This window comes from Heptranchias perlo, chromosome 34 (genome assembly GCF_035084215.1).
Source record: "Heptranchias perlo isolate sHepPer1 chromosome 34, sHepPer1.hap1, whole genome shotgun sequence".
Classification (NCBI taxonomy): domain Eukaryota; kingdom Metazoa; phylum Chordata; class Chondrichthyes; order Hexanchiformes; family Hexanchidae; genus Heptranchias; species Heptranchias perlo.
This window is the reverse complement of record NC_090358.1, coordinates 2,049,534-2,077,505: the sequence shown is the minus strand read 5'-3', so window position 1 is coordinate 2,077,505 and position 27,972 is coordinate 2,049,534. Positions and strand designations below refer to the sequence as shown.

The 27,972-nt window shown below is 41.0% G+C and overlaps 1 protein-coding gene across 4 annotated transcripts in view; it reads left to right on the top strand.

Moving 5' to 3' along the window:
- Positions 1-27,972, top strand: part of megf11 (multiple EGF-like-domains 11) — a 306,970-nt gene that overhangs the window by 13,808 nt on the left and 265,190 nt on the right. For 2 of the 4 annotated variants that reach the window (XM_067971264.1, XM_067971261.1), the window contains exon 2: positions 23,765-23,812. The exons of 1 other annotated variant lie outside the window; for it this stretch is intronic. The gene's annotated coding sequence lies outside the window, so the exon portion shown is untranslated. Of the gene's footprint in view, positions 1-23,764; positions 23,813-24,181; positions 24,363-24,649; positions 24,857-27,972 lie in introns of those variants that run through there. One more of the 4 variants, XM_067971263.1, reaches the window with a different exon arrangement.

Genomic DNA, 27,972 nt, shown 5'->3' with positions numbered 1-27,972 from the left:
AATGGAAAACTTGTTAAATGAGTACTTTGCATCCGTCTTCAGAGTAGAGGAAGAGGACAAAATACCAGCGGTACAAGGGAAACTAAAAATAAATCAAGGGAGAACTTATTGAATTTAATGTAAGTTTAAAAAAAAAATGGTAATGGAGAAACTAATGAAACTTAATCTCCCTAATTAATTAACCTGATAGTTTCCATCTCAGGGTATTAAAAGAAGTAAGTGAGGAAATTGCAGATCTGTTAGTTGTAACCTCCCAAAGCTCTCTTGATTCGGGAATTGTGCTGCTGCATTGGAAAATTGCAAAGGTCACTCCATTATTTAAGAAGGGTGGGGAGAGAGAAATGAGGTACCTACCGACCTGTCAGTCTAATGTCAGATGTGGGGAAGTTACTAGACTTTTTCATTAGGTCCAGAATGACTGAGCATCTGGACAAATTTGAGCTGATCGGAGAGAGTCAGCGTGGATTTGTGACGGGTAACTAATTTAGTTGAATTTTTTGAGTAAGTCACTAACTTGGTGGGTAAGAAAGTGTCTATGGACGTTATTTATATGGACTTCAAGAAGACATTTGTTAAGGGTTTGCCACAAAAGACTATTAGCAAAAATGAAAGCGCAAAGAATTGGAGGCAGCCTTGCGATATGGGTTAGAAATTGGTTGGGATGTAGGAGACAGAGTAGGGATAAAGGGCACATACTCTGGTGGGATGTGAGAAGTGGTGTTCTTCAAGTATTGTACTGGGGCCTCAACTTTTCACCATATTTATCAATGACTTGGATGAAGGAAGAGAGTTGTATATCCAAGTTTGCAGATGACACTAAGTTGGGAGGCACAGTAGGTAATGCAGATGTGAGCAGGAAGTTACGAAGGGACATAGACAGATTAAGTGAATGGGCAAAACTGTGGAAAAGTGTGCGGCCATCTACTTTGGATCCAAGAAAGACAAATCTGAGTATTTTCTAAATGGTGAGAAACTGGGAACTATGGAGGAGCAAAGAGATTCGGGTGTCCATGTACACAAATCACTAAAAGCTACTGGACAGGTAGTTTTGGGGACAGATTTTCCTGTTACTGCACTTGGGATTATTGGAAATTGCAAATTCAGGAAAATCGGGCAAGTAGGAACAGATGGGATTGGGGGGAATATATTGGCATGGATTGAGAATTGGTTGACAGACAGGAAACAGAGTAGGAATAAACGGGTCTTTTTCCGGGTGGCAGGCAGTGACTAGTGGGGAACCGCAGGGATCAGTGCTTGGGCCCCAGCCATTCACAATATATATCAATGATTTGGATGAGGGAACTAAATGTAACATTTCCAAGTTTGCAGATGGCACAAAGCTGGGGTGGAATGTGAGCTGTGAGGAGGATGCAAAGAGGCTCCATTGTGATTTAGACAAGTTGGGTGAGTGAGCAAGAACATAGCAGATGCAGTATAACGTGGATAAATATGAGGTTATCCACTTTGGTTGCAAAAACAGAAAGGCAGATTATTATCTGAATGGTGATAGATTGGGAAAAGGGGAGGTGCAACGCGACCTGGGTGTCCTTGTACACCAGTCACTGAAAGCGAGCATTCAGGTGCAGCAAGCAGTTAGGAAGGTGAATGGTATGTTGGCCTTCATTGCAAGAGGATTTGAGTACAGGAGCAGGGATGTCTTACTGCAGTTATGCAGGGCCTTGGTGAGACCACATCTGGAGTATTGTGTGCAGTTTTGGTCTCCTTATCTGAGGAAGGATGTCCTTGCCATGGAGGGAGTGCAACAAAGGTTTACCAGACTGATTCCTGGGATGGCAGGACTGACATATGAGGAGAGATTAGAGTCATAGAGTCATAGAAGTTTACAACATGGAAACAGGCCCTTCGGCCCAACATGTCCATGTCGCCCAGTTTATACCACTAAGCTAGTCCCAATTGCCTGCACTTGGCCCATATCCCTCTCTACCCATCTTACCCATGTAACTGTCCAAATGCTTTTTAAAAGACAAAATTGTACCCGCCTCTACTACTGCCTCTGGCAGCTCGTTCCAGGCACTCACCACCCTTTGAGTGAAAAAATTGCCCCTCTGGACCCTTTTGTATCTCTCCCCTCTCACCTTAAATCTATGTCCCCTCGTTATAGACTCCCCTACCTTTGGGAAAAGATTTTGACTATCGACCTTATCTATGCCCCTCATTATTTTATAGACTTCTATAAGATCACCCCTTAACCTCCTACTCTCCAGGGAAAAAAGTCCCAGTCTATCTAACCTCTCCCTACAAGTCAAACCATCAAGTCCCGGTAGCATCCTAGTAAATCTTTTCTGCACTCTTTCTAGTTTAATAATATCCTTTCTATAATAGGGTGACCAGAACTGTACACAGTATTCCAAGTGTGGCCTTACTAATGTCCTGTACAACTTCAATAAGACATCCCAACTCCTGTATTCAATGTTCTGACCAATGAAACCAAGCATGCCGAATGCCTTCTTCACCACCCTATCCACCTGTGACTCCACTTTCAAGGAGCTATGAACCTGTACTCCTAGATCTCTTTGTTCTATAACTCTCCCCAACGCCCTACCATTAACGGAGTAGGTCCTGGCCCGATTCGATCTACCAAAATGCATCACCTCACATTTATCTAAATTAAACTCCATCTGCACTCCAGATTGAGTCAACTAGGCCTATATTCACTCGAGTTTAGAAGAATGAGAGGTGATCTCATTGAAACATGTAAAATTCTAACCGGACTAGACGCAGGGAGGATGTTCCAGATGGATGTGGAATCCATAACCAGGGGTCACAGTCTCAGGATACGGGGTATGCCATTTAGAACCGAGATGAGGAGAAATTTCTTCACTGAGGGTGGTGAACCTGTGGAATTCTCTACCACAGAAGGCAGTGGAGGCCAATCATTAAATATATTCAAGAAGGAGATAGATATATTTCTTAATGTTAAAGGGATCAAAGGATATGGGGAAAAAGTGGGAACAGGGTACTGAGTTAGACGATTAGCCATGATCATTTTGAATGGCGGAGCAGTCCCGAAGGGCCGAATGGCCTACTCTTGCTCCTATTTACTATGTTTCTATGCTTTGAAGAGAGCCTGCCTGATTTTCCGTCGATTTAAATTAAAATGCCCCACTGTCTTTAATTTAGGGATGGAGGATTGTTTAACAACAAGAATAATTATGTTCAACCTGCAACTCTTACTAAGAAGCTTCTGCAGCACTAAACAGCATGTGTAATGCATTGGGAGTGCTTTTAGTCTTTCCTGCTAAAGGGAAAAATACATAGCCCCATTGATGGTGAACCATTAAAAGCTTCCTTTTATAAAAAGAATAAAAGCATGATAACATAAGCACTGTCATAAGTTTTCCTACTCAAATGTGAAAGCCTCGAGTTTTATTTGTGGACTCTTTAATCAGCAGTGTTAAATCTGAAGTTGGTAGCTACAGGCATTCTGGATTTATATAGGTACAAAAATAAACATAAGAAAATCAGATGGATATTTTCCTTCTCTTAGTTGATCTTAATGGAGGAGTGAGGTTCTTAAAAGCACAGGAAATCAAAGATGGTGCTTTGACTTGAATCTGTAAAGCTCTTTAATGCTGAAAGCTGAATAGGGTTTAAATTAAACTGATGGAGGGCTTTTCATTCTGGAGACCCTGAGGTTTGCTGCTTTTACAAAGAAAGAAAAAAACCATGAAAGGAAAGAACTCAAGATTGTGATCACTTGATGAATACAAATTGCTGTTTCTGCAGGAATATTTCATGCCCTCAGAAAATGCTTGCAGGTGTAAAACAATTTGACTAGGTATTCATTATTAAGGATTAATCTGTCAAATTGTGTTAGAATTGGAGGTCGAAAAACCTGCAGAAAAATAGAAACTGATTTTTCTTTTTTGATTTTATGTTTTAAACCCTGCCGCTAACCCTGGCTAAGAAGGCCCCCACCAAAGTAACTGACTGGAGGAAGGTTTAGGACAGTTACCTTTGTCCAATACTTTTCCCCCTCTTCCCTTCTGAGAGGGAGACTATTTAGCAACCGGTTCACAAGGAAACCCCTAGAAATGCTTCCTCCATTCTTTGTGGAGAAGTGCCAGGCCTCCACTGTTTGGCAACTTCTCCCTGATGGCCAAGATTAAGAACTTGGTTGTGGGCAATTTCAGAACTCCCACTCTCGAGTTGCCAATCTTCTCTAAATCACTGTCTATCACAGCTTTGTATAACTTGCTCAATGTATATAATGCAAAATAAAACATTTATTATGGACAGTTCTTAATCCACTGTAATATAGAAAATAAAGTTTGAATTCTGTCTGTGACATTAGTGGTGGCAACAATGATGGCTACCCACATAATGTGACATTGTGTCCATGACCTTGATAGGTAGTTTATGTTTACAATGCACAAACTTGCATCTGTTTAGGAACAAATTCTTTTTCGTTACTATTTCATTTTAAGTACTGATCACATTTTGGAATCAAATTATTTTCATGCAATTGTATTACAACTGAATAATTGTTAATTGGAGAATAGAGAAAAATGTTGTTCCTGCGAGGTGGTAATGAAACATAAAAGGAAAGGCAAAGGAAGGTTTATTTTGAAGTAGTAGAAAGCAAAAAGCAAATTTTGTGCCTAGAATTTCCAAGCACAATATTTTCCTCTTTTTACTAATTTTTAGTAAAAAAGAGGATATATTAAAAGTTAATTACTTTTATGTTTTTTGGTGCTGTGGCATGCATCCTTAATGTGTTTTGCTTCCATCTTTGCCCCTTCTATGCAGTGAACTCTGTTTTGGTTGTCGATGTGTCTTACTACTAAATGCTCCCCTAGTTGAAGAAGTAGCACTTGTGGGTGAGTGCAGGGGTATAGAAGGTTTGCTATCTGTTTCTGTGAGAAACCCTGACAGACCCGCATCGGTGCCATGCTTTGCTGGAATTGCTGTGTGCTAATTGATTTCAGAGTCAGCATTTACTTTCATTTGTGGGGAAATATGATTGGCACAGAACTTCCACGAATACAAGTATTAACTGACTGCTGCTGTACCAGTCCATGAAAACCACTGCTGGAGGTTATCTCCTCATGATGCCCACGAATCTCTCTGAGCATTGAACAGTGGACAGCTGAAACATGTAGGAATCCATCTCTCATGGTTGCCCATAACCATTCTTCAAAGCTTTGCCTACAAATTACTAAAAGCTAGTGCATAGGTACAAAAAGTGATCAAAAAGGCTAATGGAATATTGGCCTTTATCCCAAGGAGGTTGGATTTCAAAAGTGAGGAAGAAATGCTTCAGTTGGATAGAGCCTTGGTCAGAGCCAACTGGAGGACTGTGTTCAGTTTTGGGCATCGAACCTCAGGAGAGATATATTGACCTAGGAGGGGGTACTGTGCAGGTTCACCACAATGATACCAGCGCTTAAAGGGTTAAATTATGAGGACAGATTGCATAAACTTGGTTTGTGTTTCCTTGAGTTTAGAAAGCTGAGGGGTGATCTAATCGAGGTATTTAAAATGATTAAAGGATTCAATAGGATACACACATATTTCATCTGGTGGGGGAATCCAGAACAAGGGGCACAATCTTAAAATTAGAGTTAGGCCATTTAGGAGTGAAATCAGGAAGCCTTTTTTCATGCAAATGATAGTAGAAATCTGGAATTGTCTCCTGCAAAAGAGTGTGGATAATGAATCAGTTGAAATTTCCAAGACTGGAAGTGACATATTTTCGTTGGGTAAGGATATCAAGGGATATGGAACAAAGGCGGGTAAATGGAGTGAAGGTACAGATCAGCCATGATCTAACTGAATGGTGCAACAGGCTCGAGGGGCTGAATGGCCTACTCCTGTTCCTATCTTCAAGTGCAGACCTCAAAACCTCCATAGCAACAATGGAAAATATTCATAAAGAATATTCATAATGTATAAATGACCTGCGTAATTGAGGGCTCCGTTGCTGCAGTACTACTGTTACCACTTGCACAAAAGTAAACCGTGGTGAAGACAACTGTTGTTCCATTGTAATCATACCACATTCCAATGACCTGTATATGGAACCGAGCGACTTGTCAATACAGAGCAATGTTAAAACAGCCTTCTTTGTAAAACAGACCCACTGATTTCTGTGTCCCTGTACAACTGAATCATGGCGCATTGCTGTAAATGGGGAGGGTGCCCTGGATTTTCAATCAATGCAACCCATCTCGTACCCTCATGCAGCAGAACATCCATTTTGCAGTCACCAAACAGGGGGTCGAAGACAGTGGCTCTCTGCCATTTCCCTACAGGCTCTGTTTTGTTTCTCCATGTTGGGTTGTTCATTCTTTCAGCTTCATATCTTTCCCCCAGCCCCCAGTACAGTCTTTGTAAAGGCTGAAGACTTGTGTGATGCATGTTGGACCCTTTTTAAAAGCTGGAAAATTTACATCTGGCTTTAATTTTAAGCAGCATCTCTTTTAGGTGCACTTTCTTTGTACTCACGATGAAAGGCTCAGCTTTCTAGATAGCACATGGTAATGAGATTTAAAAGCTAGTCTTGGAGCATTTGGTGAGACCAGCTTGATACACTGCAGACTAGGATTTGGACCTTGCTTTTTAGCCAGGATTGCTGAATTGGCCTAAATATCTAAAGATCTTCTGTGACATCATGTCCTTTGTGGCATTTTGATCCATTATCAACTCATGATGGGATTTATTTAGTCAGTCCTAAGTGCTTTTATCAATCCCAGCAGCAGCACTGAGATCTCTAATACAGGTATTTTCACTGACGATGTTAATTTGACCAAAATACCTATTCCTGTGGCAATTTTTAAGTCATCCTGGAGTAGCAGCTTTTAAAAATTTGTTTTCAGGATATGGATGGTGCTGGAATGGCCACATTTATTACCCAGTCCTAGTTGCCCTGAGAAGGTGGTGGTGTGGTCATTCTCATTGAACCACTGCAATCCTTGTAATAATGGGTCTCCTGCAATGATGTTAGAGAATTCCTGGATATTGACCCAGCAGTGATATATGTCCAAGTCAGGATGGCATGTGACTTGGAAGAGTACTTGGAGTTGATGGTGTTCCTATGACATTGCTGCTCTTGTCCTTCACAATGGTAGAAGTTGCAGGGAAAAGAAATGCTGTTGCAGTAACAATGTTAAGTTGCTGTAGTGCATCTTGTAGATTATACAAACTGCAGCCACAGCAAGACACTGGTGATGGAGGGGGTCGATATTGTGCCTGGTGACAGAGGCTGCAATCAAACAAACTACTTTTTCCTGGATAGTGTCGAGTTTCTTGAGTGTTGTTGCAGTTGTACTCATCCAAGTGAGTGCTGAGTATTCTGTCACACTTCTGACTTGAGCCTTGTAGATGGTGGGGTGTCTTTGAGAGGTCAAGAGATGACTCCTGTCTGAGTATCCTGCCTGTGTTCTGCTTTTGTAGCCACGGTGTGAATGAGCTACTCAGTGATGGTGGTGCTATTGAAGGTCAAGGTTAGTTGCTTGGGCTTTCTGTTGTTTGAGATGGTCATCACCTGGTACTTATGTGATGCGAATGTTACATCCCATGTTTTAGCCTAAGTCTTGATGTTGCCTAGGTCCTGCTGTGGACTAGCATGGGCTGTTTCATTATTAGAGGAGTTGTGAATAGTGCTGAACACTCTGGAATCATAGAAAGGTTACAGCACAGAAGGAGGCTATTTGGCCCATCGAGTTGGCGCCGAATCATCAGCAAACACACCACTCCTGACCTTACGTTGGAGGGAGGGTCATTCATGAAGCAGCTAAAGATGGTTGGATTGAGTGCACTTCTCTGAGGAACTCTGAGACTCTCTTATGAACTTGGTAGATTTATCCATCCAACACTCCTTCCAAGGTTTTCATTTCTATCTATTTGGACTTCCACATGGATAGTATGGGGATCTTGGGTCAATTTGTACAGACAAAGTCCACAAAGAATTTGATTACCGAGGAGCCTCTCTTTATACAGTTTGTGATTGATTCCCCTGTGATTTTCAAGGTAGAAATCCAGTTTGGAAAATTTCCTGTATGGGGAAGAAGTGCCTATGCCCCTAGAAAAGAAGTGTAAAAGGTTGGATAACTGGAGCAGGCATCTTTTTTCACAAATGCAAATGGTTTGCTGCCAAGGACACTAGGTTAATTTTATTCATAAGCTAGTTACTTAGATAAGTTCTTCAATACCGCAGACTTTGTACAAATTAAAAAAAAGTGTTCAAGGTGATGTATACAATAAATAAAAATAGCTAAGCTGCTCCGACACTCCGCTATGCCCTTGACACCGAGGTCAAAAATACAAAAATGTACTCTGCTTCACAGATATACGTGGTGAGCTAGCAGAGCTAGGAAGTGAACTCCTCCAACTTCTTTTCTAAAGGAAACATTTTTGTGGGGAGCAAGCAGAGAGTCCTTTGGAAAGCTTCAAGAAGCATTAAAAAAGTTAAATGACATCTCAAACACAACTTCACAGACTCAACCTCATCAAATCAGCACATGGTCCATTTTTCTGCCTTTTAAATGGGACATAGGATGTCCTTTCAGGCCAAAGAAATTTTTTAAAGCTTCAGGTAAGGAGGACAGCAAAGAGTCTGACAAAAAACCCCCTTCTACCCCTGCTTGCTTCCTGGTATTTTGCATTGACTTCCAGTAACTGCCTTTTCTAGTACCAGTGAAAATTTCAGTGGGGGAAATCATCCAACAGTTTCCAGACAAATTGGAAGTTCATATCATCTATTTTTTTGGATAAAGTGGGTCAAGAGGCTGCATTGGAAGGCTGTCTTGTTCACTTTTTAGGGTCCCCTTAATGTTCAGAGGAACGACAGAATCTTAAAGGTCAATATTAACCCCCCACGCCTGCCTGGTGGGAACAGTGCAGGCGAGGGGCTAAGGTGGGGAGGGGGGGGGGGGAATGTTGCCATGTTCCCTTTGTGTTCCCGGACCTTCCCCCCCCCCCCCCCCCCCCCCCAAAGGATTGGGGGGCTAATTTAAATGGCAGTCGCATCCCCGACTAAGACCTACACAGTCTCCAACCCGCTAGCAAAACCTGGCGGCAAGAAGGATCCAGGCTACAGGAGGACCAGGTAAGTGATTCAACTTTTTTTTTTAAAAGGATGTGCCTCCTGGCCCAACACCGATACCTTGGGCCTCCCTTGCCCTGGACTTCCTCCTTCACACGATTGCAGACCTGCCAACCCACCCCTGCCCCCCCCAATTCTTTCTTACCTTGCCGGGCATCATTTCATGTATCCCCTTTGGCAGCCTGACCCCCACCACTTTTAACTCCCGCCCATTAGCAGTGGCATCAGTTCCGCCGGCTTCGGGCTGGAGCCAGTGTTGGGGTTTGTAAATAAGGCTCGGCAGTTAAAATTTCCCAGCCTCACGTTCCAGGGAGTGCCGGACAGCTCGTTGCCCACTTTGGCCTCCACACCCCTGATTCCCGCCCTGTGTTAAAATAGGTCCTTTAATCTTTACCAAAATCCAGTACAGGCAGTGTTAGCCTAACATACAAGCTTTTTCTCCTATTACTTTATAGCCCCAAACAAACAAGAGAACTCTGGCCTATATTAAACCTAATTATTCCAACCATCATGAGAGAAAGAGGAAAGTTCAAGAGGATTACACAACCAGACATTTTTTCATTTCCTGACACCAGCCATCTTTATGGGCTCTCTGGGTGATGATATCAGCCTGTGCCACATATATGAACTTTTTTTTATTTTGGTGGGACTTTTGCTTGGTAGGAACTAGGTTGAAACTGTCCATACTTTTTTCTCTTGAGACCCCTTGCAGGCAGCAGAGAGGAAAAGCTTTCATTGTATCAGTCTGGACTGGAATTTGATACCAGGCCCTTGAGGTCGAAGAACATACTGCTAATTCACTGTGAATCTGTTTTCCAACTATACAGTTTTCAGTCTTTCCTGCTTTTCAGATTCCATGATTAAGTTTTGCTATTTGATTCATACCTTCCATTACTAACACAAACTTTTCCTCATGCTATTACCCATCTCCATTTGGAACATCAAGTTTTGTCATGCAGGTACCTCATAATTACAAAAAGAGTGGATGTTTCATAAGATTATGACATAAAACAAGAGCAGATAAATTTACTGAAAAAGTTGCCCTGAGTGCAAAATGCAGTTTTGCATTTTGTGCTGGTACCAATATTTTTGGTAAAATCAACAGGACGAATTTCACCCCAAAATGATTTATTGGTGGGTGGAATTTATAGTGGTCTCACGTGACAGGAAGAAAATACTTTTACTGAAAGATAATGCTGTTACTGTGTTATAGTACTTCTGTAAATATAAAACAATTTTCAGTACTTAATTTGATATGACAGAATAATAGGTGTCCTGCACAGTAAGACATTGTAAAACAGCCTGTTTGAACAAATACATTTTTAATTAAACCTTACTGCAGCTGCAATCGGGGAATATTTACTATGGTTTGTCCATGGGTGGAAAATTGGCTGTGGATCCAATTTAAGATTTCCTATATCTTAATATTTATGATAGGACCAATTCATGTGTTTGTTGAAAATTTCTACAGAAAATTCCAGTAATTTGGACTATCTAGTAGATAAATTATATTTCTTTGTATATTAATGGTGGAAGAAGGAGTCTCGACATCCCTGAGGATTGTGTGCACGTGTGGGATTCTCATTCGAATAGTACAGGAGGAGGATTGCACATCTCCTGATGGCAATGTGCATCCAGTTTCATCCTGTGACAATGCAACTGGAAATGGTCCATTTGGGAAATAATCTCAAGTCCCAGAGCCAGCAAGGTTTTGCATTCCATCAAATGTTTTTTATTTTACTATTTTGTAAAAATATGGTGTCTCATGCTGGTACAGTATTTGTTTCACAGGCGTTGGTAACCTTCTAATGCCTTGCCCAAGAAGAAACTTTTCATTCATGAGCCCAGAAAATTAGTATTGCCAGGCTATTTAATCATTTAGAATCTAACAGCTGAGCCCATTCCTGCCCTCACTTGACATTCTCACAGGTCCATTTCTCGCAGGGGCCACTTGGACAGCGAGTAGAAGTGAGAATTCCAGCTGATTTTATTTCCTTTCCTAGTCCATGGCAACAGATATCACTTGTACTGCCCCCACTGCATTCTAGCTAACTCAGCTCAGACTGGGTATTGGTGTGTATGATTCAGTGCCAAATCATGTAAAGCATTTACTTGCTGAGCTATCGGAGGGGTTCATAAACCAGCTTTTTAACATCAGAAAGATTGAGTATACAGCATAATGATGTACATGGAGACATCATGCATTAATATTGGTGATTTTCTCCAACACTGTTACATGGAGTAATGTGGAATGAAGCTTTGCAACTCATTATTCTGAATAGACACACTGGAAATTGATATCAGAGCAACATTTTCAAGAAAATATTATGTAAATATAGGAGGAGACTTTTTAAAACTTTTGACAACTTTTGTACCCAAGAGGGCGAACAAGTAACATGTTGAAAGCTTCAAGTTCACAAATGAAATGGGGTTGAAACTGGCATGAGCGGACATCAGTGTTTCACTACAACCTATGTACAGTGGTGAAACCTCCATTATCCACACTCCTATTTTCCATCATCCTGATTATTCACCAGCATTTTTGCGGAATAAAGCCTTCTGTGAGACATAACTTTATTGCACAACAATTATATTTGTATTGTACATCTTCATTTATGTCCTTGGTGTATTGCTGGAGCATAGTAAGATCAAAATTGTTTGTCAGTTCCCACTGCCAACCCTGGGAGTGTCTCCTATTGGGTAGATCTTGGAGGCTCCGCTGTATTTGTAAAAAGGTACAAAAAATAATTTTAAACAATTCTATGTTTGTTCCCAATGTCTCAATAGTCGAAGGACTACTAGAACAATATGTGCCACAGTAAAAGAGTGATTTAAAAACAAAAGTTAAATAATCCATATTGGTAAAATATACCCATTTGTTGTTTTCAGGTTTACTATTAAGTACTGGTACTAAGCTTTGTCTCTGAATCCTAAGGACATAGTACTTTAGAACGGAGGAACAGAAGATTGATTTCCCCCTCTCCATTTGGCTGAATTTCTGATTTCACTCACTGGGAAAGAATGAAAAAGAAAGAACTTTCATTTATATACTACTTTTCACATTCTCAGAATGTCCCAAAGTGCTTTATGGCCAATGGTTACTTTTGAAGTGTGATCACTTGTTTTGTAGGCAAAGGTCTAAAAAATAGGATTGGTACCTTGCATGCGTCTGGTATTCATCCAATGAGTACTGTAACTACAAATTGCTATTAAATGCTGTCAGCCTTTGCTCAGTAGTTGCGCACTCGCCTCTGAATCAGAAGGTCATGGGTTCAATCCCCACTCCAAAGTCGAGCACATAATCTAGGCTAGCATTACAGTTCAGTACTGAGGAAGTGCTGCACTGTTGGAGGTGCATCTTACGGATGAGGCGTTGAACAGAGGCCCTGTCTACCCTCTCAGGTGGACGTTAAAGATGGATAGGGAGAGCAGTGGAGTTCTCCCTGTGTCCTGGCCAACATTTATCCCTCAACCAATACCTAAAGCAACAATTATTGCTATTTTTGGAACCTTGCTGCTGCGTTTCCTACATTACAACATTAACTACACTTAAAATACGTCATTGGTTATAAAGTGCTTTTGGGATGTCGTGAAAGTGCTATATAAATGCAAATATTTCTTTAAGTAGTTAACGCACTCGAAGAACCTATAAATATGTTGTAGAAAATAGAAATGTCACACTGGTGCAGTAAGGAGTGCTCTTACGGGATTGCAGCTGAGGTCCATAGTTATAGAAGAGCTTCATTCTACATCTGAACTATACTGACACTTGGGTGCCAAAAGAAAGGAAATTTTCCATTCTCACTATTGGGTAACCTTCATCTTGTGCGCAAAAATGCATGTTCCTCACCCAAAAAAAGAACTTTATGATGAAATATGTAGGATCTTTGGCCATACTACTAGCACCATGCAGATAAAGAGTGATGTAGTTACTATGATGTTTTCTTAATAAAATGTTTTTTAATGCAACAACAAATCTCTTATTTACATTAGTATTTTCCTTATTAGCTGAACTCAGAAAATTGTGATGAATGCAAAAGTCAATGGTTGAAATCTATTTTATCCCCCTGGAGACACATCACTTGTGTAAATGTGCAATTAACAGGTTTGGGAAACTGTGGTGACACGGTCAAGACAGGGTGACTGCTGGGGCTTCCTCTTGTTTGATTGTTTATAGATTAGGTGATTCCCTTCTACTTTGTTTTAATGGTATTTTGTCTCTTGGGCTTTCTGTGCCTGTTAACAAATACCTTTGATTTGTTGAGTTAAACATGCCTATAATGAATACATGTATTTACATAAACTGATTGCACAAATATCCCTTTTAGGGAAGTGGAACAGTCCTCAATGTTTTCCCTATTTGTGGAGAAGGGTCTAGTACTTTGTAATGATATTGAGTTGAGGAACATTCAGTTTGGGGAATTATTGGTTGCAAAGCCATGTCTTCATTTCTGTAGCACAATCCTTTCATATTCTGATTTGCCACACTATCAATCCAAGCAAATTTTGTAATCACTATTTTTCTCATTGTGCAACTGATGTAATCCAAAATCGCATACTTAATATAGCCCATCAAGCCTGCATCAGAATATACCCCAGAGTAATACAGGAATATATTTTAAAAGCTCCTTGCAACTTGGTGAAAAACATTTTTAATTTAGACAGTGTTTTGTTTTTAAAAATCAAACTTCAGTTATGAAAAACTTAGTTGAAATGAAACTGGAAAATGAATCAAATCTATTCTTAGTATAAACAAGCAGCTGATTAATAGGCAAAGGCAAATATGCACCAAACATTGAAGAGGTACTGTAACAAAGCAGAGAAAGACCTGAAGGTGAAGAGTTAATCATACTGGTGTAATTTGCATGATGTTCCAGAATAAAAACCTCACCACTACATGGAATCACCTTGCTTATATATTATCTTAAAAAAATGGATATCATTGTATATTTAAGGATGTAACAAAATCTTGATGTTGATTAAAGGAACATGAGTGGTTTATAATCTCAACATTGTTGCATCTTTGTAATATGTTTACAGCTTTCTATTATTCCCTGTTGCATATGGATTAGATAAATAATTCACTAATAGTCAAATGATCATATTTTAATAAACCTGTAATGATGTTACTGTGATTAACCATCCAATATGAACACTATCATTGTACATCAAGAATATGTCAATGCTGATAGCTGCTGGCTTTACCATTGGAGCAGGGGGGGGCGCGGTTTGCACAGTGTGTTCTGAAAGTTTGATAACTAGCTGTTGGCTGCCAGGAAAATAGGTAAATATAATCCTAGATTCTTGTGAAGCACAGTAGTTATTTGATTTGCATTGCTTAATTGTGTATAGAGTGAAGGCTACTGAAACGCAGACCTGCCAAGGGTCTGGTACTTGGTTGGCAGTCTACGTTAGTTTCCTCCGGCACACACGTCCCTATAGATTACCCTGGCAAATTGAAACTTTTCAAAGAAAAACATTTGCTTAATTTGAGTATGAGTACATTGATTAATTAAATGTCAATGTTTTTGAAAATCTGTATTTTCTGTTTAAATATTGCAACTTTTCAGGGTAAACAGTTGATGTAAATATAGCCCTCAAAGCTTACATGAAGAGAAATTTAATTTCATCGTGTCATTGATGCCTGCAGAGGATCAATAGGATGGAAATTGCTTGCAGTTCTGCCTAAAGTGTGCAATAGATTACTGGTTTCAGATTCACACTTTATAGTCTCCTCTTTGCAGAGGACATAAGTTCATACAGAGCACAGAGTGTTTTGAAAACAGAAATCCAATTTGTAAACTACTGCCAGAGAATATGCTTTCACTTTTCCTTCTAATTTATTGGCCCTTGGATGTGTGCTTCTGTGTAATTGTGCAGATACAGAGCAAATGGTTTTTATTGTAGATAGGAACATGAGATAAGGTCTATTAACTCCTTTTTTGGTTACCTTACAGCAAATTCTGTCATTAGTAGCAGTAAGGAGGAATTATAGTAGGAGAGGGGATAAAAAGATGGCATCAAGTTAATTCATATAAGGACCGATTCAGCAATCTTGTCAAAGATAGAGGCAGATTCACTGCACTTCTTTGATCCTGAAGATAGAGGGGAGAACTGGGCCTGGATTTTTACTCCGAACCGTGGAGAGGGGGCGGGGGGGGTGGGGAGCATTTCTGGATGGGAAACCTGGAAGTATGTCATGATGATTTTGACATCAGGACTCTTTTTAAAATTTTTGCAGCAGGTCTCCCGCCCGACAGCCAGCCAGCCAGATGGACAGACTGGCTGCCCGTTGGACGGGAAAGCAGCCGGGAGCAGATGCCAGGTAAGTCTGACATTGGGGGGCTTGGGGCCGGACATCTTAGTTTGGGGGGGTGGTTGGGTCAGACATCATGGGGGAAGTTGGGGACATTGGGGGGAATCGGACATCGTGGGGGGAGGGGGGGGTGGTTGGAGACATCGGCGGGTGGGGGGGGGGAGGTTTGGACATTGTGTGGGGAGGTCGGAGACATCCGAGGTGGGGTGTGGATAGATCAGGGGGCTTCGACATGGGGGGGTGGTGGTTGACGGCTGATTGCATGTGTAGGATCGCGGCAAGTAAGCTTGTTGAGCCTGGAGGAAACACACCTCCTCCTGGCCCACAAGCAGTGCGACAAAGGCACATACCTGTTAATCCGGCCCTTCCTGCCTCTTATGTGGTGAAAATCAGATGGCCTGGGAATCCTGGCCCCCTGGAGTTAAAAATAAGAAAGCTATTAAAATGGAGGCACTCAGCCTCCTTAAAAGACTTTACTGCCGGACCTACCTCCTGCGAGCGGATTGGTTGCCTGCCCCTCGACCCGTCTCTGTTAAAACCGGAAGTGGGCAGGTCGGGTTTTACATTTTTACCTTCCTACCCGCCCTTAACCCACTCGTTTGTGGGGGGTTAAAATTTAGCCCCTGATCTGTTTGATTCAGTGAAGTCAGTTCATTATGATAATTTGAATATGCTCCTTGCACATTATTCATGAACAAAGGGAGCACAGTGAATAGAAGAGCTCTTGAATGTTGCTCCATTCTAACAAAGTGGACTGCTTTGGCTGCATTGAAGACTAGCTGTGGAAGATTGGTGAAGGGCATGTTGGCAGAACTTCCCCCTTTAACGATATTAGTTTGGATGTTCTACTTGAAGAGGTGTAACCGAGGAGGATAATCATTTGAGGCTGAAGGGAACTTTCCTCTGTCACATTGCAGGAATCATGGAAGGCGGAGGCAGATACAGTGAATGTTGTCTCCCATGTTCATTGATCTTGGAGCAGATGCGGAAAAAATTCTCAGGCTTGAAGAAGAGTGCCAAGAAAGGCTGCTCACTGTTTGAGAACTCAAATTAGGTCTATGCCCATAGTATGCATTCCAGAAACATGGCACCAAACATGGTGCAATATCAGCGATGGAGTTTAGGAAGCATTGGCACAACCTTTAGCATCTTTCATACCTGTACTTCTATGTCCATAATGCTTCAGATTGAACTTTGTTGCTGGCACTGAATAGTTCTTTTAGTGTCACACACAACTGTTGCACCTAGTCAAAATGCACCTAGAACTACTTGCATGCATTCACATAAGCTGGGATCTAGGCCGGACAGTGGGGTGCCACTCTACGTTCTTCTAAATGCTAAAAACTGCATTTTTTGTCTGTTTTTAAAAAGAAGGCCGCACATAACAACAAAGATTCAAACAGGGCTGGTGGTAGCCATTCCAATCTCTGACTTCTGAATTGCAAAGTGTGACTTCTATGGATGATTGTTGGAGTTTGACTTTTTGAAATGTAACTGCTGAATGGTAATTTCTTGTTTCAACTTTAAAAATATTTAAATGATTTTGTATATAATTTAAAGAATGATATGGTTAAGAAAGACGTGTACGTCTATGCTGAGTTAGTTGGTCTCAGCTTGGGTGGGTAGAATAGTTACAATGGCCTCATTGCTCCTGCCTTAGGAGGTGAAAAATCAGCTAAATCTCTTGCTCCTGATTAATACCCGTGACTCTTGCTTGAAAATGTGTGCTTGAATGTGTAAAGGGAGATTCAGGATTACCTGACTTCTGTGTCTTCCCCAGGAAAGAACTCTCTCCCAAGTCAGTAACAACTGCACTTTCAAACTTCCAACTGTCTAGCCTTTGGCCCTCCATTGGCCACAACACTTCTGCAGCCATCAATTTGTTCAACTACTCCCTCACCACCTCCTTTGATGCCCTCATATCCAACAAGACCTTCAGTCTTTCTCATCCTGGTTGTTTCCCCAGTATGCTCCCTCAAGTCCAAAGAGTGCAGATTTAAGTATTTTGCACACAACTGGCTTAGCCATCCATTACCTAATCTGGCCGCACCACATCAAGTGCTATCAGGTCTCATTCTCCTCTGCCAAAATTGCCCACCCTGGGTTTATACTGGGGAGCAATGAAAATCCCTTGGCTTCTTTTCTCCACTACCAACTATCTCCTTAAATCCCTCTCCCCTGCCTATCCACTTTCACCTCCAACAAGTGTGAGGAGCTCATGGACTTCTTTGTCACCAAGATTGAGACCATCTATTCAGCTGCCTCTGCTGCTATCCCCTTCCCCTTGTCTATCAAGTCAAACCTCCTTCCAGGAGTATTCACTCATCCAGAGTTTGCAAAATGAAATTTTAGTACTTTCCTGTTGCACAACAAATGACCATATGTGATTTTGGGCTGTAAACATGGACAAAAAGGCATTCTCTTAATTGGGATAAAAGCCACAATAATATTCTAAGAGCAGTAAATACAAGTGATTGAGGCAAAAAGTGGATGTAAGATTTTCAATTTCCATTAAATTAATATTTCTGATAATTGTAAGTGGAATTTAGTGGATATGTACCTATTGAACTATCTTCTTTAAGAACAGTCGATTATGTTCCAAATATTACTGTTACTTGATGGATCTGTATATAATTTATTTACTCATTACGGTTAGCACATAGTTATCACAGATGTTAGCAACTTCTCTTATGCAGCTTAAGTGAGCAATTTTGTAATCAATGAATAAGAGTCACGATTGTGAATTAAACAGCTCTTGACCAACAACCTAGGATTTAACACTGTATAATTGAGTACTCCATGGTGTCTCCTCATAAATAATAGCGCAGCTAGTGACTGGGCGAACGTGTCCAGACTGACTACCCCAACAGTAAACGCAACATTAGAACAGTTGTGCATGTCATAGAACTACAGCAAAGGACATGCTGTAATTTCATGAGAGTTGCACAAGACCAAAAAAAATGAAAAAGTAAGCTAGAAATATTCATATAATTTATGATTAAGATATGAAGATTGTTTGCTAGGAAATGTTCAGTTTTAGGCCGTGAAGCTTGTACAGAGTTAAAAGGAGCACTCAAGGGTCATGGGGTACAATATCTGTCACCATCAGCTCTTAAAGGACTTCTGGTTGTTCTTACAGGGGTAATACTATTCATGGTAAATAATGGCTGCAGTAAGACAAAGAGGCCAAACGGCAACATTTGAGAAAGCAGCTTTGAAGGTTCTGCTATGATAGTTGAGTTTTTAAAAAAAGAGTGGAGGGACATTCTTCACAGAAGAGTAGTGCCACAACTGCATGGCTGAGAGGGTTAATGCTGTCTCAGCTGTGCACAGATCCTGGGAGTAGGTGAAGAAGAAATTTGCTGCTCTCAGGAAGGTTGCTCAGGTATATACTGCGTACATTTTGCTTAAGTTTACGATATTGCTTTAGTAAGCTTGGTGCAGGTCACAGAGTGGCAATGTACAGCACTCTGACAACTGGTCACGTACTTTCCAAATGCACAGGCAAGCCTATGTTTTACCAGAGTACTCTGCATTGCTGTAATGACAATGTATTTGTCCTATGGCCCATTAAATATGGGTAGCAGCTAATATCAAAGACACTGTCAACATAAGATACCCGCATGCTGCATATTCACAGACTCACATAATGTGGTTTATGGCTGGGCATTTGGATGACATAGCTTTATCATTCCTGATTCCAACATATTTTCCTTTCTGCCTCCTTGCAGTAGAAGGCTTCTTATCTCAGTCATCAATGTGTGCAGAAGGTGGAGGGAGAGGATCACGTAGCCTACAACCCTTTACTTCTTACAAGGAGAAGGTCCTGGAGATTCTGGGCCTGAAGGCAATTGAAGAAGTGGGGGGAGGGAGAGGTCAAAGGCCAAGCTCATGGCTAGTATCATCCTTTGTTTTTAATTCTTTGTCTCACTCACCAGCATACACCAGTGGCAGAGCCCCCCAGTCATTGAGGTTGGCCAACGTGGCTTTGGAGGACCACCTCCTTTTCCCATCCAGGAACCTCTGTCACTCATCTTCGGCCTCCAAGTCTGTGTATTCCCGGCTCGGCCTTTGGGCTAGGCATGTCGGCAGTTTTCATTTCCCAGCTCGATCCCTTCTTGCAAAGTCGGCCAAATGTCTTGTTGCACCCCTCCCGGTCAGCCAAATCTAGTTCCACCAAGAGCATACACTGCCACGTTGTAGCCTAGCACACTAGGCTGTCTTGTCGTGTCAGGTCTGTTTCAAATGGTGACTCATTGCCAGCGTTCTAAAATATGTTTTTCCTAGTCCTAGAACAGAAGGTGGCAGAGCCCAATATCTATCTTGAACTGAGCACATCATGACACTTCCTTTATACACTCCCATAGTGGCAAGCACCAGCCCAGATATATCAACTCTGTGAGGGTCAGATAGCAAGTTGCAGCATGGAGCATTTGGTGAAGTCCCGAACAAAGTGATGGGGGAGCAAATAGAGGTGGAATTGGAAGAGGTACAACCTGTTGGCTGCAGGGCCAGCTCTCTGCTTCCTTCAGCTACCAAGCCCAAGGAATCAAACCTCTCAGCACCTGCTTTCAAATGCAGCTTGGTAGCTTAATATCAGCAGTTCATGCAGTCATTTGATAATGTGCCAAGCAGTCTACACTGTTTGGGGACGTCTAGGGAAATCTACCTCTCATATCTGTGCCTAACCGAGCTGCAGAACATCATAGATAGCATGGCCACTCCATGGCCTTCTGCAGCAGATCCCCTTCTTTGGCTCCCGTCCTAAGCTTAGGCATAGTTTCAATAATTAATGCTCTGACTAGAGCTCCAGAGACATTGGGCAACAGTCTGTTTTGTCAGTTGGTTAGTTTTGCTACTGTACAGAAAATTTTTTTTTTCCCAATTTAATATGAAATAGTTGATTCCAATTAGTGGAAATTTGGCCAAATATAGATTTATGCTCCAAATCACAATGGAAAACAGCCAGAAATTTTCTCCCAAAGTACTTTTCATTTTTTTTAAAAGGAAGTGCTTTGATATGGAAGCAATGACAGTTTACCCCAGAAGAATCTGGATGTTTTCCTTCATCTTGTGGCACCACCTGAAAGTGACTACTAAGCTCATGTGTGTACACAATCAAGCCACTGCCCTATCATTTAAATATCTTTTCATTCCCCAGTGCCTAGAGTAATATTGCACATGAATGTAGATTGGGTTCGGTGCTTGGAATTGCAGAGGAGGGAAGTTGAACCATAGAGGTTTATAGCACAGGAAGAGGCCTTACAATCCAAAATCTGTGTTTCCCTAGAGGTCTGTATCTTTTGCTTCTTTCTCTGTCTCAACTACTTTCTGTGGCAAAGCATTCCATGTTCCAACAACACACAGTGTAAAAAGAAATCTCCTAAACTAGCTCCTTAATCTCTTAGCAGCAATTTTAACTTGACTCCCCAACCAGAGAAAATAGTTTTTTTCCTCTTATATCCTATCAAAATCATCATAATTTAAAAAAAAAACCTCTATTAAATCTCCTCTTCGCTCTCTGTGGTCCAGTGGAAATAGTTCCGGTATCTCAAGTCTTTCTCTCTAACTATAGTTTCTCAACTCTTGTATCTTCCAGGTCAATCTATGTGGTACACATTCTATGGCATTAATTCCTTTCTACGATGGGGCACAATTGCCTTGTAGAAGTTTATCGTAACTTCTTTGCTCTTGTACTCTAGGACCCTATTTATAAAACTAAAATGCCTAATTCCCAGACAAGATATCTCAGTACATTAAAGGTAAATGATTTAGGATTTGGCTACTGTGATGAGGAAATTGTATAAGGTTACTATTATCCGTTGATCTCTGCATCATGAGCACAGAAGTATTATGGCCTAGAAAAAGTGTGCATTATCTAAAATATATAGGATGAGACAGAGCTGTAGAGAGAACTATACAGGGAAGAGAATAAAACAGAATTCACAGAGTACAAAGAGACACTAGGATTAAAAAAGGGAAAATGGTAGAACTATATTAATTTACAGGAGGTAGTTTTTAGTAGGGTTTGAATTGGTTTTATTTTAAAAATGATTTTATTGAGTTATCAGGAATTGTAAGGAAATTTTTGTGCTGTGTTCCTATCCCTCACCAATGTAAATGCTTCAACATTCAATTTGTGCAAAACTGCAATTCTGATGAAATTTGAGGATGAACTTTCAGTGATCTGTTTGTCATCTGAACCTTGAATATATGCATTCATATTACCCAGCTACAGAGCAGCATTGGTGGAGCCATGGGAGCAGGTTTCCTCCAGGTTGAAGTGGTGTCTAGCACAAGGAAAGGAATAAAGTAGCAAAAAATTCTCCTGAGTGGCGGGTGGGAGTAGAAGCTATAACTGATTAAATACATTGGAACGGTCAGAACTCTCTGTGTCCTCTGCTGAGGAATGATTGAAGCTGTTGGAGTGGGTTCTTGCAGACCTGTTGGAGACATCATATAAGCTCCTTGTTATTCACAAGCTGTTTATTACAAACATATTTATCTTGCTCTGTCAGGCACTGACAAGATGGGTACTGGAGGAGCAATGAGCCATTGGAAATAAAATGCTTTAAGGACATCTTTATTTAACATTTTGTTGCAAGGGGAAGACAGAGGCATCTAGTATTTTATGGTTGATTATACATGTTAGATTTTTAAAAAACTTTTCCTGTTTCTTGCACTTAATCTCTTAAATATAACATGATTTTTTGACATGTTCAAACTCAACATGCAGTATAATTGGTATGGCACAGGGCTGAGTGATGTGCAGGGACAGTGTAATACACAAAAAATAATTATTTGTTATACCAATGTGCTTATAGATGTTGGATAGAGGATATTACCATAGTAAGGAAAATAACACAGGAAGAAATCCATTTTAAAAGGATTTTTTGGGGACGTTGCTATATTAAGGAAAGATGTATTTTTCATTAGAATAACAAACATATGACACAAGCTTTCAAAACCTCATAGGTTTCTTCTTTTATGTATCTACACTCTTCACATCAGAATCTTGCAGAATCAGGGCCACCTTGTTATTTTGTTGCTATAAAAGTTTATATGTGAAAAATATCTTTTCTTAACTCAGTTTGATGTAAAAGCATTACATTCTTTATTGCAGGGGTCAATATCAGTCATTTGTGATTTCTGAAATAATAGCACATGCCTCCACTCATCACCCTATGTTTCTTCCAATGTCAAAGGATGAGGAATGGAGAGTTGTGGTATTCATGGAGGATATTACTGATTTTTGTCAGAAAAAAAGTAATATCAATGTGAAATGATCAATAGCCTGCTCAAAATCAACCATGTTGGTTGGCCACTGAAGTAATTTTGTTTGTTAGCAGATACCAAACCTGAATGTTCTGTGGTGGTACCTTTTTTATGCTCACTTTTCAAGTGTAATCTTTTAAAAAAAATTGTAGTGGCATGAGTAGCTCGAGATCACATCTTGTTCATAAACCTGACAGGGTCTTTGAAGACAATTTGCTAGATGACAATAACTGTTTTAAACACATTAAAATAACAAAACAAAGCTCATCAAAACAGTTGCTGACTTGCTATTTAAGACTTTTTCTGCCTTCGTCTCTGCATATTACTACTTTTTTGTTTTGATTCAATACTTTCATCTTTAAGATCAACGAGAAAGGTAAGTTGAATCATACTTTCATGTAGGTACTCAATACTATAATCTCCAATTCAACTTTAATACTTAGCACTATTTTTAAATAACTTATCCATTTGGTCAAATAATTTTTCATTTAGTGAAGGGTTTCATTAACTCCTTGTCATATGCTATATAAATGATTTAAACTGTAAGAAAAACCTCTGTTGTGAGCTGGAATTGAAGTCCGTGACAGGTGTCCTTCCCAGAATGGCTTCAGTATTTTTGTGGAGCTGAGGTATCACAGAGCAATTCTCACAAATGCTGGCACACAATGATTATATCAGTTGTTAAAATATTCATTTGCCCCAATCAATTGAACTGGCCCAGGGAGGCCAGAAAAGTAATCCCTTGCTTTCCTCTCCCCAGCAGTGTGTTCCCTAGTGCAAGTTACACGCTGCTTTTTTTAAGCACTGTGTTAAAGCCCTTTTTAATTTTTCAACTTATTTCAGTATTCCCCAAATGTTTTTGTTATTTTCTGTTTAGATCCCCCTAATGTCATGCACTATTCTTTGGTCAAGAGAGTAGGAACAGAACAAAAAGCAAAATAATGCAGATGCTGAAAATCTGAAATAAAAACAGAAATTGCTGGAAACTCTCAGCATGTGAGGCAGCATCTGTGGACAGAGGAAGGTAGGGTTAACATTTCAGGTCCATGGATTCTGACAATAGGCTTACTACCTTAAATGTTAACTCTACCGTCCTCTCTCCACAGATGCTGCCTCACCTGAGTGTTTCCAGTATTTTCTGTTTTTATTTTAGGGTGAGTATAGACTCTTTGTTCCTAGGAGAAGACTTGTGCTGCCTGCTAATTTAAATGATTGCTGTGCTCCAACCTATTTCCGGTTGTATATGAGTAAAAACTATGGTGTGTTTCAAAATAATACCAACTAGTCAATCAATAAACTGACCTGTCCCATCAGTTTCTGAACACTGCATTTCACTATGAATGATGGATGTGCAGTTTGAATCAAGAGATATGTCCCCATCTCCACTTAATGCATGAATATATGGCTCAACTACACAATGCAAACAGTTCCTAAAATCAAATCTGCTAACTTGCACTTTATTTATGATCATTTATGTGTACAATTGGGGAAGGAGGAAATAAGCTGTGCCTTGATCTTTCCGAAAATACCACTCCAAAAATGCCTGGAATATACAAAGCCAGCGCTACTTAAAGGCAGCTTGCATCTCTTAAAGGGGAAGTGCATTGTGGCTGATGGAATTAGTGTCAGGAAGTGGATTGCTTTGGAATACGTTTTGTGAAGATTTCTCAACCTGCGAGAGAGCATGCATCACGAGTGGTCAAGGTGAGTGAGTTCCCCCATCAAGTGGCATATCCTACCAACTGCACCACTAGCCTCATACACTGCTCTACGTCCTACATCCCCCAACAGCCACCTACCAACAAACTCTTTCAATCAGTTCGCACCTCTTCAAACCAGATGCTTCATCTCACCCTCCTACGTTACCACTGTTGCAAGCCACACACCCACAACTCTCAGGTCACACACACTGGCAGCTAGTCAACCATAACAACCACATCACCCAAACATCTTGCAGGACACTCGCTGACACACTTCTCTCTTTCTTGCAGGAGATGGTGGCGCATAACAGAAGGCAGCAGGCGGCAGTGGCTCCATTGAACATGAACCTGCTGTCCTCTCTTAAGATGACAGCTCCCACCCCTGCTGCTCCACCAGTGCTCTTGCTGTTGCCTGTCAGCTTGATCCAAGTATAGGAAACTTCCAAAAACACCTACAAATGCATCAGCACTCGGAAGAAATAATCCAGCAACTAACCTGTAATTCTTGCATAATCCCTTTAAATAGCACTGGCGGGGAGACCTCCATGCCGCTTAAGTCTTTGTTCAGTTGTGCGAGATTAAGACAATGAATTGGCTGGATCATGGAGTTCCAAAATAGCAGCGGTCCTTTTAAATCAGCGTTGCGCTTTGATTCACGTCATAATCTCCCTACTCTATGTGCTGCTGGCATTCGTTAGGTGCATGTGCGCAAACGCCTTTACCAAGATGGCGCCCTGCGCACTTCACTTCAGAAGTGTGTGCGCCTGCATCTCGGACACTATTTTTGGGCTTAGATGTCTGCATAGCGCCTACAAAACGGGCACTACACAGCCCAATTTCGCCCCCACTAACTTTTTATTTCTCTCTACCCATTGAATCATTCCCAAACCTAGAGGTTGGGCAGGAGACCTACTCCACATTTTTGCCAGTTATGCTTTTGAGCTATCTGCTGGGATGAGTCCCCTATTTGTTGTTCTTTATTTCATTCCCTGTGGAGGAAACACCTGGGGGGGAATTTTAACCCTTAAGAATGGGTGGGTTGGGGGCGGAGGGCACTATAAAAATAGTTGACTCTTGGAGCGGGACCGCATCCTGGCTCCAATGCCCTCACTCCTGGGTTTAACCCAGATGGGTTTGGATGCGCGCTGCAGAAGAAACCTGGAAGTCCCGTCCCCACTTAAAGCCAATGGGCTGATACTTAAAGGGGCAATGTATCTCATTGCAATAGTTGGGGCACTTAATTTTTTCTGTATTAAAAATGCCAAACAAATTTAACCTTACCTGTTCGGGTTTCCCATCGCTTCTGATTCATGTCAGGTGAAAGCAGTTGGGAAGGGCCGGATCCATGAGGTGAGTGCCTTTATTGCACTGCTTGTGGGCCCGGAGGAGCAGGAGTGCTTCATCCAGGCCCAACAAGCTCATCTGGCCGACAGGAACCCTGTGATCGGCCGCGACACCCCCTCCCCCCCCCCCCCCGTGCTGGAATTCCCCCGATGGTGGACCCACCCGATGTCATCCATGTACCCCCACCCCTCCAATTTCTTCCACAGCCCATGATCTCTCTCTCCCTCCCCCTCCCCCCTCTCCGATTCGTGGCTCCTTTCCCTCCCGACAGGCAGCCAGCCTGTCAATCTGGCTGCCTGGCGCGTGGGAAACCTGGAAACACAAATACTTATCTTCAAATGAGTTACAATCGCAGAATGCGATGCACTGATTTGGCTTCCGGGTTCCCCACGAGTATTTATGGACGTGCTGGGTTCCTGGCTCTGAGCTGAAATCATGCCCCTAGCCTCTCCTTGTTGCCTTAACCCGACAGCACGGCTGAGATTGGGAAGTCCTACTATGTAGTGAAATGTCAGACCAGAACCTGAACCATACCATTCTGTTGCACAGTATGTGGGAACACTGATGCACTAGCCCACTGTGGTATCTAATAATGGTCTTTTACAAAAATAGACTGTGATTAATTTGAAATAAAATTGCTAAACTCATCAGAATGGAAACATTCCAGGTTTGAAACTAGTGATGTAGAAAATTACTTTCATAACTTAAAATGATTTTTGTTTTGCCACGTAGTGTTACAATGTTCTTTTGGTTTAAAAAAAAGTGAAACAGTGAATCCCTTGTGTAACTTGGTAAATTATTCCTTGTAGATCAGCAACTATACAATTCATTCTTAATACTTTCTGATATTTCCAATGCAGTTTGTCATCTGAGTCCTAGCAATAGCATTAGTCTCATTCAAAATAATAACTTGGAAATAGTGAATGGAGTTCTGTTAAAAAAAAAAGTGAGTAGTTTTTAGAAATTCACTTTGAAAGAGAAAGTTTCACCATTTTTATCCTTTTAATGCCCTTTTTGTTGCTTTTCGTTTTTGTGCATTTCCCTGCGTTTCAAAATGACTTAATTGGTTGTGAAGCGCTTTGGAACATCCCGAGGCCATGAAAGGTGCTATATAAATGCAAGTTCTTTCTTTGAATGTTTTTGTTTAAAAGTAGGAATGGGTTGAGGCCATTGGTAGGGGTTACCATGTCTGACAGTATGAAGGAACTGAATTAGAGATACAGTTTCGATCCTTTCAGTGATCTTGTCATTTCAGCTGTGTACATAAATTCATCTCTCTCACACTTTCAGGTTGAGTAACTCAGTGGTGTCACTGGCACTTACTGTTTACAAAAAAATGAACAACTTTTTTACTCAACAGAAATAGAAAAAAAACTAAGAAGATGTCAAGTTAAATCAGAATTCTCTAACAGTTTCATTTTTATAAGGACTATTGACCTTTTGTGAGATGTCCTCTTTAGTACATTTAAAATATTGTGACTAAGAGTCCTAAAAAATCCACACATCAAGTTGGGATTATTGATTCATCTCTTTGCCATACAACTCAGTCTGGTTCTGGCATGGATACAAATGCAGAAATGGAAGAAAGCGTAAATGGTTGCACACAGAGTCAAAGGGCAGTAAGTCTCATCCTGTGCTGGTTGCCGTTACTTATTAAGTGATAGTTAGTTTGAACAATTATTTGATAGGCTAAAGCAGCTTTGATATCCTTAGGAATATATAGGAAAATATAGGAACAGGAGTAGGCCATTCAGCTCCTCAAGCCTGCTGCGCCATTCAATTAGATCATGGCTGATCTGTACCTCAATTCCATTTACCTACCTTAGCTCTTTTGATACCCTTACCCAACAAAAATATTTTCTGTACAAACAGCTTTTGTTTTCGTTACTCATTTCAGTTTTAGTTGATTCTCTTTACCATTGCTGTCTACTCCTGAAGTTTTCCTCTGTCACAAACCTTTTTATGCTCTCCGCCCCCTTCCCCCAAGCAGACAGGCTAATATTATAGGACTGGGCATCAGGCTCAGCCTGTGCTGCTCTATAACTGGCTGCTAGGCAGTGTGCAGGTGGAACTTGCTGCCACTCCCTTTGACTTCTTCTAACCTTGCTTCTACCTGGTGCTTCTCCAGGATTTAATGTCTGAGTCAGTAAATGACCCTGTGGAGAATCATCACCATGAACCTGTGCATGGGGCAACTGCTGTATGGGGCAACACACTGAAATTTCATTGTAGGTCTTTTTTGTATGAGCAATGGGTTTAGTTAACTGACT